This window comes from Plectrocnemia conspersa, unplaced genomic scaffold (assembly GCF_051122295.1).
Source record: "Plectrocnemia conspersa isolate PC_06_02 unplaced genomic scaffold, ASM5112229v1 ptg000012l, whole genome shotgun sequence".
Classification (NCBI taxonomy): Eukaryota; Metazoa; Arthropoda; class Insecta; order Trichoptera; family Polycentropodidae; genus Plectrocnemia; species Plectrocnemia conspersa.
The window spans coordinates 16,189,998-16,202,253 of NW_028277176.1; the positions used below are offsets into that span (position 1 = coordinate 16,189,998).

At 27.8% G+C, this 12,256-nt stretch overlaps 1 protein-coding gene across 9 annotated transcripts in view; it reads left to right on the top strand.

The window, feature by feature from the left end:
- Nucleotides 1-12,256, top strand: part of vg (transcription factor vestigial) — a 128,165-nt gene that overhangs the window by 45,506 nt on the left and 70,403 nt on the right. The window lies entirely within an intron of this gene.

A 12,256-nucleotide genomic window follows, 5' to 3' on the forward strand; every position in this document is an offset into this window, starting at 1 on the left:
GAATTTGAAGCTTATGTTATATTGTTTTATAATTTAAAATGATTTATATGACATAATACAATACTGGTATTAAACCTAAAATTGTTACGATAAAAATTAGTCAAATGAAATAGTTTTTATTTTCTTAATTTTTATTTGACTTTCAAGTGTTGTTTAGATGTAGATTTGTTGAACAAGTTTAAACACATATAAACTAAATAAAAAATTTGATAACAGGTTTTTATTTAAATCTCAAATGTGCAGTAAAACTTTGAAGGTAGTTTTAGTAGTATTAAGTGGGATTTTAGCTCAGATATAAAAATATCTTACTTATATTTTTAGATAAGTTCTTACTTTTAGTATTAAAAGTGAAAATATATATTATATAGCGTCAACTATTTTTGCTTTCAATAGGAAGTCGGTAATTATATGTAGTTAAAAAAACCTCTGGCTAAAATATGATAGCAATAAGCAGTAGCTCTAAAGTTGGCCTTGTACAACAAGTCAGACCACTTTTGTAGACTCGCATGTGCAATATGCACTTATTTGATGTCAGGAAAACGCACATAAATATCCATTAGTAGTCTTTATATTTTTCTACCTTGTAAGGAAACCATTCATCTTCTCGCTAGTCTAATTAAAAATGCAATCGAAACCGCAACAATAAAAGATGTGCCCGAAGTTCCATACGCAATCTAATAAATTACATTTGTATCAAAACTATTTAAAGCATGTGTTTGAAATCCCATTTATATAACTTTTACCTGCGCTCTACGCAAAAATTAACATTCTTTCGCGCAAAAATGCAGACAATCATAACTCATCTTTTCTCAGTGAATTCATCATATCCAAATTAGAGGTTTGTTAAGATGTTTTGAAATTAAATAAAAAAAAAAATGGTAAGAGCCGTATTTTGGCAATTAATTATGACATCAAACGGACACCAGGCATATTCTGAATTCGTCAAGTTTGCATTCCGTGCATGTTTTTCGTCATTAGAATAATTCCGTCCTACTGATAGAAACGTTTTTTATTCAACAATCTTATTTATAAACACACTCGTATATATATAAATATAGTAATTTTGTGAATCATGCATCGGATACGCCAAGTGTTCCGCCATTTAATTAATGACATTCGTGAAATTTTCGGCGATTTTTTCGCATAGCTTTTCACTAAACGAGTTACGCTCGACGTTTTGTACGTAATGTATTTTTTGTTAAAAATCTAAATATTGTTAACAAATTAATTAGTGCTAATTAGTTACGCGAGTGGTTTTAGTTTTTTTCAACGTTTATATTATTGGTAATGAATTTGTTAAAAAATAATATGTATACATATATATAAAAATAAATTTGTTCAAGGTATATGATGACCTCAATTGGTTCGTCCTAGTTTGTAATATGCGATAATTCGCGAGTTATTAATGTAAATTGTTGAATACGTGTATTGCATAAAACATAGAATGTTATTTTATTTATTGTGTTTTTGCTTCCAATGAACATTTAATTGAAATTGTATTTAATTAGCGTATGTTGTGAACTTATCAGATCATTGGGCTAAATTTTTCTATTTGATCAAATATTAGGGTATTATTTTAAATTATTCAAAGATACAAAAATTATTTCACTTTAAATTTATATTATATGTTGTACACCAATCTCAATTTATGTATATTAAATAAGCTTATAATAAAAATTGTTTTTTTTTTGTATTTTTGTTCATGTTTAGGGTCAATATATTATTTGTGAAATTTACATGTACACATTTGTGGCATATTTATACATATATACTTACTATAATCATATTTATTTACTTTGATGGCTAAGTATTAAATTTGCTAAAAAATTAGGAAAACGAATTTTAAAATATTTTTATTGTAAAATAAGTTTTATTTGGGCTTTATTGAAATATAAAACAATTCAGAAAACAACCAGTAAATTTATAAACACTATTAAATTTCTTTGATTTTAAACGTTAAATCTGATATAATAAATAAACCTTAAAAAATTACATCTGCTAAAGCTATTTTGAATTTTAAGTTTATAATATTTAAAGAAATTAATTTTTGCTTTTTTAGTATTAAATACTTTTGAAAAGAATACACAAAGGTGTATACGAAACCCGACGGTTAATAAAACCGGTTTATGATTTAACTATTACAATAATATAATTTACAAAATAAATGTAAATAAAAATATTTAAGAAATCAATTTAAATATCATTACAAAATATACATTTTCGTTACTTAATTTAAATTGTATTATAGCACAAAATTACCTAAAATATATATCACTCACTCATTGCTTTTGTTGTATTTTTTAAGTATTGATAATAACTCTTTATGATATTCTAAAAGTACATAAATAGATTAATTTTTATGTAATGTCTTCAATTATTAATATTAATATATTCATTATTAAAATATATTTCCATTCTAAGTATTATTTTTTTGCTTTTAAGGCTAGTTTAAATACACATGATTTTTTTTTAAATAATGTGTAAATTTTGTAAATATAAGCAAAAGCTTGTATATTGTATTCTTGTTATTATTTCCTCTCCAAATTTTGTACGTTGAGTTTAAAACAAAAATTCGTGAAGTTTGCTTTTAGTATAAAAAGTGAGCCATTTAATAAATTATAACCAAAGCAATTTCAAGTCAAAATAATATTTTATTAAATAAATAAATTTTATTATTTTATGTTATAAAAAAACTATAAAGAAATTATGTATGTTTCTCCACAGATTTACTAAGTTTTTTTTAATTTATCTCCTTTAAAACTAATTTTTAATTGATGTTAAATTTTATTCTGAAGCATATGTTCTAATGATTTGAAAATATAACGAATGTTTCAAAATAATAATTCTAATATTCAAAACCAAAATTTAAAATTCTAAAATCTGTTTTTGTGTTTTACAAATTTATAGTAAAAATGTTTTTAAACTACTGTTTTTAAAAACCGACAAACCTTACTGTTATATTATATACAAATATACATACAGTGGCCTAAATGTATAATTTTACTAAAAATAAAAAATACTGTAAAAGGCTCAATTTTACCACTTTCTTTGTATGATTTTAAAATTAAAACTTTAAATATAAAATTGGCATAACAGAAATTTTGGAAAGTGTAATACAAAAAGTTGGACTTTTTAATTCATGTTCTGAAAGTGATTTAATCTGGTCGATTTTAATGGAAAAAATGTCAATAATGGAAAATCATTTTAGTTATTGTTTTTCATACTTTTGTAATAATATGTACATAGCTTTAAATATAATAAATAAGAGTCAGCAACTGAAATATAAAAATTATCTATTTTAATAAAAAATATATTAAATAGTTCCGAAATGAATGTCGCTTTTTACGCCACTTATACTTGAGTACATTCTTTGTTACGTCTGTGGTAATATTTTAAAAATAAATAAGGCCCGAAAATTTACGATGCCAGAATTTTCTGAAATTTAACCATTCATACGAAATTGCATTTAAAATGAATTTATTTTTAAAAATTGCAGAAGTGATCAGAAACCTGTACATGTTAAAAATGGTTTAAAAAATTAAATACCAAGAAAGTGTTGGACGTGAGTGAACAGAAAAGTTTATGTCTTTGCTGCAGAAATGAAAGAAAATCCATCAGCTGATAAACTAAACCAGTCTGATTTAATAGTGCATAGACATATGCAAAAGTTTGAGAAGACTTGGAGATAAGGGATCGAAGAAAATCGTCTTGTATCCGCATATCACAAGAGCTTCTGGATCTTGAAGCTGAGTCGCATTTTCTCGATAGATGGAGATGATTAATGAGTGCTATACGACAAAAATTCGTCGTAGAAGACAGTGGTCATCCAAAGGTCAAGTAGCATAACCTACCACAAAGTCCGAGCTCACTGTAAAATAGCTTATTTTGCTTATATGGTGGCGTTGCAAAGGAACTGTGCATTATGAAAACTCTTGAACCTGGAAAAATAATATCTATAAGCTTATCAGCTAGATTGTTTCTTTATAGAAGTAAAAAAATGCCTGCATCTGTTAATATAAGTCGAATAATACGACAATACGCGTCCTATTGTGGCGCATTTGACTTTCGATAAAATTAAGTAATTTGCCCTGGAAGGTTTTATCTCATACACTCTATTATCTAAAACTTTCTTTTTTCGACTAGCATTTATTTCGATCGTTACGACACTTCCTAGATTGAAAAGTTAGCTTTCGCAATATTATGAATCAAAACCTCCGGTAGGTGAAGGTTTCTTTTGCAGGAAATTATATTACTAATCGTTAAAATAAAAAAACGTTTTAGTTTTATTATATATTACCTAACATAATTTTAATTATATTATAGTAAAAAAAAAAAAATTAAATTAGTTCATATTATTGCTCATCTTGTTCATCTCAATATTAGTTCTCTTTCAGAATCATATTAGTTTTCGTGAATGTGTAAGAATGGGTCTTTCAGTAATATGCGAAATTGGAGACATGAAAATGTATCATATGTATTCAATGGTTTTACCATATTTTCCTCTGTAAATATAAGCCATGAACTTTCAAGTTATTATCTATAACTATTTTTAAATTTTTGGCTAAGACAATCTTTTTTTAAACTATAAATAACATTATGTGAATCAGAGAAATTGCAAAAAAATGTATATTTATTCAATTTAATAAACTGGCAATGCTTTTCGTGAGTCCTTTTTACAAAACTAATGATTACTTTAAGTTTTTTTGTATTTTGCTTAGCTGTATTGTCTTAATGTCATGTTTGATAGCTATATATATTCTTGTAATTTCCATTACTTTGCTAAATAGACAGTCACTTAAGAAACATTCTGTATAATATATAGATATAAAGTACTATAAATGTATACACTTAATATTCAGGATAAGCCAGCGTTGTTGCTGGTTAGTAATAAACGTCTGAGTAACGTCTTTAGATTAAAATTTTTGCTAATTGATGAAAAAACCGTCGACAAATTTTAAGCATTTTTTATTTAATTCGTCAGCGATATAATACGTATAACGAGTACGAAACAAAGCTTTTTATACGATCCGCTGTGTCCACAAAGCATTAAAATAAAATCGTAAAATTTCACGAATTTCTGTAATAATCTGAAAAAGCATTCTTTCACATACATAACGTCGTTTCCGAAGCGAATTCCACGAAATAAATTTCATTGTGGACGCGAACATTAACTCACTGATTCACGATGTTGATATCAATTTTTAACGTACCCTCCGACGCCTAGGTTGAATTTATTCTTACAGTATAAGAACAAAAATTCATGTACGCGTCATACGAAAATTATAATATAAGAAAATAAATATACGATCACACCCGTGTGTCCGGAATTTTATCACGGCAACAATAGCCGAACGCGTCTAATTTGCATATTATATGGCACATAATAAAGAATATTTGTATGAGCGGATAATAAATTAGCCCCGGGCCGGAAAATTTTTAATACGCCCCCCGGCGGGGGAATCAGTCACACGGTCGGATTCTTTCGAATCCAATATGCGTCCGTTTTAAGGGGGGTAAGATTTTTTTTATTAAGAAAATCCAGCCTGAGAAACGACCATAAATTATTCGGTGCACTGTAGGAAAATGCAGGCGTTTCTTAGATGATTAAATTTTTAAAAGGCATTTTCGGACAACATAAAAATTTTAAAGCGTGTTTTAATGTGTGTGTTAATACAACGGCACACGTATGATTAAATATTTTTAAGGGAAAAGTTTTAATGTGAAAATTATGCGGTTAACTTGCGTTCGATTTTCGTGAGGGCGGACGTTATCGTTCGGAAAATTCGCTCCGTTTATGTATTTTAATAACGCGATAGAATTTCATTATTGTCGTAAAATAGTCTCGTAAAATCACTGATTTAACGTGAATAGTTAAATACGGGCAACGGTGATGTGTTTCGGCTCGTTTTTGCATACTTATGTTGAATAACGGGCGCATTACAATGGGAAATATTTACATACGAATGACACGAAATGCGTACAATTATTTAAATGCATATTTTAAAACGTTAAGAAATAATTTAATTCATAAACTCGTAGTATTTATTTCTCATACGACTATAAAATGCAGTTAAAAATAATTATACTATTTAATATATTATATATTACTTTTATTGCATTGAAAGTCATAAATGTACATTCATTGTGAGTAATGATACGTTAATTAAAATAATAATGCTGTCAATGTAAATAAAATATTAATAAATTAAATTATTTAATCTACGAAAAATCGAAATCATAATTTCAAAACTCAAGTCGTAAATTTCCAGCGATCGTTTATATGTATATGTATTTTTTACAAACGCACATAAATAAAGAAGTAGTAAATTAATCGCATTTCGTGAGGGTATCCAATGCGTTTGATAATAAAAATAATATGACGGCGCTTACTAAAAAATATACTACATATATATTTATATGTAAATTATATAGTACGGTTGGAATATTATATTTATACGCAGCAGCGCCGAAAGCGAATTGACTAATTAAATTGATTAATCAGTCTCGCAGAGAAAGGGGCAGGAAATGCCATCGTAATGATCGGTGATATATTCGCGGGGGGTTTGGGGGTGTTTTTCATTATTTAAATAGAGGGCGTGTCCCGAAATAGCTGGCGCTTTATTATAACCTCTTATGCAAATGACTGCGTGTCATTGGACCAAATATTACTTAGGACTTATCTGATTCTAAACTAAAATACGATTGTATGTAGATATGTATATGTATGAAGGAAACGTGTAGAGTGAACTTGGAGCAGATGGACACTACTTTGTTTCGTTACCAAAGCCACAAACAAATATTTTTAGCTGATTAATAGACAAAGGGCTTAAAAAATTCAGACATGGGACATCTTTTTTTAATTAATTAAATTCATAAAGTATATTAATGGACCATTAAATACTTCTACTAATATAATTATATTTTTTGTATTTAAAGGTGATTTTAAATTTCAAGATTTTTAGATCAGTTTTAGATAAATTCACAATATATGTGTTATATTAAATTAAAAAACGTAGTAAAAAGTATACTAAACTAAAATCAGCGTGTACTATATCCTAATTTTGTGGCAAAATATTATATCGCATTGTATAATTTGTTGTAACATTTTATAAGCAATTGAAATCAGCGTGTAATTTTAAACTTAATTTAATATATATTAACTTTGTGGCAAAATATTAAATTGCAGTGTAATATTATACATTTAAATTGTAAAAGTAACATTTTACGTTTTCTACTTAAAAATCATAATTATAATAAAGAACCTTAAAATAAGTTTTTCTAAAATTATATCATAATTAATATATAATAAATAAAAATGTAATTAAATATTGCTCCCGAGTATAAAAAATTATAAGTCAGTGCATAAAAAATAAAGTGAGAATCGTATAAAGCACATCTAAACCAAATTTTGACCAATAAGAGAGCGCAAAAAAACAATTATCCCTTCTCAGAAGTCAAAAATCCACGTCAAAAGCAACAAAATCGTGCCGTCGCCGTCGCAGTGGGAACGCTCGTTACCGAGCGTTCCCACTGCGACGGCGCCGACACGATTTTATTGCTTTTGACGTGAATTTTTGCCTTCTGAGAAGTGATAATTGGTTTTTGCGCTCTCCTATTGATCAAAATTAGGTTTGAATATACTTTGATAAGCCCTCTTATATTATAAGTTCATGGTAATATTGGTAAAGATAGCTATCATATTTTTAAAACATAGTGTAATATAGAAATGCAGACAAACCATGGAGCAATATGTGATATGCCATGTCTGTTTGTACTTATTCTTCCGCTTATTTTCTCCTCAGAGATTAGTTCGCTTAGTTTGTATTTTGGACATGACCTATTGAAAGATCTCAAACTATAATTCGCTTTAGAACTTTCATTAGGTTAGGCTTGGGTTTGAACAGCAAATGGACGTTTCGCAACTGTCAAATTGAGCTTCATAGACATTTTAGAGCAGCATATTAACGAATCTAAGTTAAATTATATTTTCGCTAATAGAAATATTGTATGTATCTACTATTGAAAATGTATTTGGACTTTACTAGTGAAAATATAACTTTACCAAAAAATACAGATTCACAGTAACATTTATACATCAGATGTAAATGAATAATGATAAGTATGTAAATATTTATATTACTACAGATAGAAGAGTTGAAATCATGTAATTTTATTAGCGCCTGCCAGATTATTTATATTTTCACTAGTAAAAATATAAATCTGCTGATGAAAATGTATTCCAATATGATTTTACTGAAATGACATATTTAAAAAAATATTCTTGTTATAGATTCGAGACTGATTTTTTTTTAAGAATAATCACATGAAACTGAATGTGTTATTTATTTATTTTACTGCATTAAATCCAGTTGTCAAATTACTTAAAATTTAGATCAAATGCCTAAATTTACTGCTACTAATTTACATTCGTTGATTATTTTCTCTCATGTCTAATATTTTTTAAACGTTCAAAAAGCAATAGTCAACAATAATTTGCAAACAAATTTTAGCACAAACAGAGCCGCGTCAAAAACATAATGTTTATTGTGAAATTACTACCTAGAAAGTGTGTGTTTTTGAAGGCAATGTTACGCTCCTTTTATTTCTTGTATGTATAAAAAGGGCTGAAGGAAATTATACCTGAAATACATCAGTACATACATCTCAAACAGCTATAATTTAGTTCAGATTCATTATTTGAGGTCGATTTTTACTTTTTTTATAAATATATTTTTGCAATGATTTTTTATAGTCAGGCCCCTCAAGAAGAATGGGTTCCATGAATTTGTCCCCTCTCGGCAGGCCTGTTCATAATATACATTTAGAAGTTACCATACGATTTTACCAGACCAAAAGGAATTGACATTCATTCAAAATTTTCACTGGTGATTTCCAACCAATATTTATCTCAATCTTAGATAGAATAGTTTACTATTTATTTAAAAAGATTTACTCGTTTTATATTATACTTGCATATTTAATGTAGGTACTGTTATATATCATCAATCTTGCTCATTAAAAATAAATGGTAGAAACCTTTATTATTCGAATACTATAAAACTTATAGTATATATCTGAAAAATCTTTAATTAAAATTTTCCCACGTACAATCTTAATATGTATCGTTAAAATTTATCGACGTCCGAATTGAGAGAATTTTTCACTGTTGAGACTGCGATTACAATCGTCATTTTTGTCCCAAAAAGTATCATAAACACATCTGTAAGGAAGCGACCAAAAGACGAGTTGCGTGTTTATCGATTGTGCAGACAATGGGGTTCGTACACAATATGATAAAAAAGGAAAACACCTGCCTTTATTATATTCCAATACAAATATTGACGTCGGTGTAGAACTATAGAGCGACAAGAGTACACAGGGCAACACGCGATCACTTCTGCGAACGCGCATTATGGACTTGCGAAATTCGCCAATTTCGTCTCTCTCTTTTCAAAATAGTCGATCAAGTAAACGAGGGATGGAGATAGAGAGTGCGGGCTCAGGTAAAGGCATTCCTCCCGCGTGCCTAGCGTCGAGCGTTTTTGCGCGAACAGTTCGGCCGATCATTTTTATTTTATAATTGGCGATAGCCGGCCCCCGCCGCCAAAGGGTGGCATTCACTCATAAAAACCGAATGCAAATATTGGCCAGAGTATTGATAAATAAGCAATAATGCCTTTTGAGTCCTTGGGGAGCGGCGTTAATTATTATTATAAAATTGGGGACTGATTTGGTCAAGGCATCTTGTGCATAACTGCATTCTTTGGTACATTGATGGCTATGGCTAACTATAGTGTCAGTTGGAAAATAATTAATGATTCTGTTTTTAAATCATCTAAAATTTAACTAATTATACTAATTGTAATGCTAAATTTATATCAGAAAAGTTCTGAAAATTTACAATCTTTTATCACTATCATTTTCCTCATTTACTGTGCGGGTGGTAACTAAAACACATATCGAATATGTACTTTTATACCTTATATTTTACTAACTTAAAATGTGCTATTAATTTTTTTGCCAATAAATATTTATTCCACATAATATAATTAAAGTATTCATTATATTATAATTATTCATTACATTTAATTTGTAACGATTAAAAGTGACAATAATTTTCCGAACTACCTTATGGGAATATAGTTCTTTAGAAAAATCCCACGATAAAGTCCGTCAACAGGTGTCCGAGCAAGGACTAAAGGGACCGACGGGCCACAATTATTGTCGGGAAGCCGACATCTTGATTGTTTCCAATTAGGAATGTACCCGGTCGTTGTGGCGTCCATTGTTTAATTCGCCGCTTAATCCGACCCAGGGAGAAAAAAGCTACGACGGCGGCGGCCATTTGCGATTTCAATTTCCTGGAAGATGGCCGCGCAAATGGCTGCACGGACTTCCGAGAGCCGGACGCCATTTTTCTCGGACGTCTGTCAGCATTTTGTGTATACATAAATTAGCATTGTCTATATTTATTATGCATTATTAACATACTATAATTATATTAAATTTCTATAAAAATATCAGTAGTGAAAATTTTCTTTAATGGACTTTTATTTAATTATTTTTATGTGCTCCTTTTGCTAATAAACATGTTACAGTGGATGTGTATTATTGGTAAAGTTATACTTTCACTAATTTCAGACAGTTAAAATACATTAAACAATTCACATGATCAGATACTCATTGTTAACGTTACACTATTTGACAAAATACCTAACCAAATCTAGTCAAAACGATTTACCCTAAAAAAGTTAACAAAATATAGTTGGGTTTGGTTGATTTTTTAAAGTTAGGTCTGTGTTTAAACAGCAAATGGATGTTTTACAACTGTCAAATTGAGTTTTATAGACACTAGTTAAATAATATTTTCGGTGATAAACATATCTATATATTGAATATGATTTCACTGGTAATACACTTTCACTGTAACATTAATCAAAAGATGATTTTTGCAGTAGTGATCTATTGTAAATATTTTGATATAAAAATTACAGAAAAACTAAGCTGATTATTCTAATCATTTTTTTTTATTAAAATTATTATAAAAATAAACTAAATAGTACATATAGGTATAGTATGATATCTATATGTAGATATATTATATAAACGTTATTATTACTTCACACATACGCGTTTTTACTTGCAAACGTTTAAAATTATGATTTTAAGTATTATTTAAAATATTTACATATAATATAACTTTGTTAATAAATTGCAAATAAAATACGATTTTCGTTCTGATTTTTTAATATTTTAAATTTTATTTTTATTATCTTTGCAACAATCAAATATCTTTCTTATAATTTGTATGCCATTTTAACTGTTAAATATATTTTTCCGAGGGTTTGATAATTTAAAATATTCCAGTGGTAGGAACAGTAGTTATTAAAAAGATAATAATATTTAAATAATTAAATTACGTGTTTACAGACTTTATTAAGCTATGGTAATACTTAGGTACTAGAAATAAATAATAAATAGAACCCAGTAGAAGTGGGAAGAAAACTCCAAATGAAAATGTAATGCAATGGTCAACGAATGTTTCTTTTTTATATAGTATGCACGTTTAATATAAAATTGGAAATACAGAAAAATACACGCTTTTAAATTAAATTATAAAATAAAAGTAACGGTTTAATAAACAATTTCTAGTTTGAAAGAGGAAAATAAAAATAATAATAGTATAAACATTTGATTTCATTTGTTTATATATAATATGCTAAATTATTTCATTTATTATTTTCAACCTGTCAGTTATAAATTAGTTTTTATATCTGGAATCAAATGGAAACTAGTTAAATTTAACTTCTACATTGTTACTTCGCTTGTGTTTTAATGTTTGTTATGATATTCGACTTAAATGCTATATCTATTGGTTCAAAATTTGCTGAAACATCTATATTTCTATGTGAGTTTAATCTTTACAGTTCAGTCAAATATTAATTTAATCACGTTTATTTATGATTATTATTTTATTTAAAAAATGTTAATGCACATTTTCGTGCTGTTTTTTGTCTTTCACTATATCTACGTATTTAGTGCTATAATTTATATTCTGTTAAACTTTTATAGTATGTATGTAGATGCATTTAAGTTACCTTCAATATACGTTTCTATAAACTATGATGAGTACATATACAATAAATTGTAAGTAAATATTCGCAATTAAAATGAGTTTTGCATCGTACAATTCCACTTCTAGTGTTACCCTTTTTTAATAGGAATATATTTATAGATTATTACTTTGCAAGCAATC